The following is a 1,274-nucleotide window of genomic DNA, read 5'->3' as shown; positions in this document are numbered from 1 at the left end:
GCAGAATGCAGGAAATCATGGAAGGAATGTCTCAACAATACATGAGGTCTCAGGAGAGACAAGAGGACTTTCACCTAAAAATGATGGATATGCAAAGGAACTTTGAATCAAGATTCTTCGATCTGCAAAGGGAACAGAATTTACACTTACAGGAATCCTTCAGCCACATATGCCAACACCAAGATGCCAATGTCTTGGCAATCAAGGAAGCCACCACTTTACAGAATGCAAGATACTCAGTCCAAGCTGATTACAACATCAGTTCGCAAATCAAGCTTAACTACATAGGGGAACATCTACACAAGATGGACCCAGCATTCCCAGCTTTTGATGAGTATTTCAAAGGGAGGAAAGAAGGAGAAATAAACAAGGCAATGATCCTTGAAAAAGGAGTGGAAGAAACGATGAAAAAGGCTGGATTCTGGAAAAAGCTCATAAGAAAAGACAAAGGAAGCACAAGTGGTCAAAAAGAGGCAGGAAGCAAGAAGAAGCAGGATCCCAAGAATTAAGAAGAACCAAGCAATAAATAAGAGGTGGTCTCGTTCCTTAATAATCAAATGATCATTGGTGGATTGTCTTTATGAGCTTTCTTTCATCATAAGTCATTTAAGTGTTATGTGGAGTTTTTTTTTTTTTTTTTAGTATGAGTGTCTGTTTATTGCTTTGAATAAAGTGAATGCCTAGATGTTTGGATATAACTTCACCTTCTTAAACGAGTGCTTGCCATGCTTGTTCTATTTCCAAAAATAAAAGAAAAGTTTGAACAAAAGTAACTTGGCTAAATTAGTGACAAATCAAGTAGAATTAAGTGGTGGTATGCATGCTTGATTGTTTAGTCAGATCACTAGAATTAGAGTGTAGAATTATCATTCTTTGTGTAGAAATTGAAAACTGTCTATGGATCTTGATGAATAAATGTCTTTGGCCATGAAAAAGAAAGAAAAGGAAGAAGAAAAAGCCACTGAAAAAGGGCAACCAAAAAGAAAAAAATTGAGAAAATAAGCTAGGCACCAATGGTTTGAACTTCTGAGACAAATGCCTGTGGTGTTCATGTATTAAGGATATGCTTGGATGAATAGGTTCTGAGGAGTGTTTCAACACTTGGTAACTTGGGTTAACTAACCCGGGATTATCAACCAAAAGTCCATTATCAAGAGCAACCTAAATACAAAACATTTAGTCACACAAAGAGGTGCTGAGCACCAATGTCTCAAGAAGAAATGTGAACTAAAATGCCTAAAGTGGATATGTGTAGTGCACTGATAAGAAAAAGA

This window comes from Arachis ipaensis, chromosome B1 (genome assembly GCF_059453495.1).
Source record: "Arachis ipaensis isolate K30076 ecotype BB chromosome B1, ASM5945349v1, whole genome shotgun sequence".
Classification (NCBI taxonomy): domain Eukaryota; kingdom Viridiplantae; phylum Streptophyta; class Magnoliopsida; order Fabales; family Fabaceae; genus Arachis; species Arachis ipaensis.
This window is presented reverse-complemented; position numbering follows the sequence as displayed.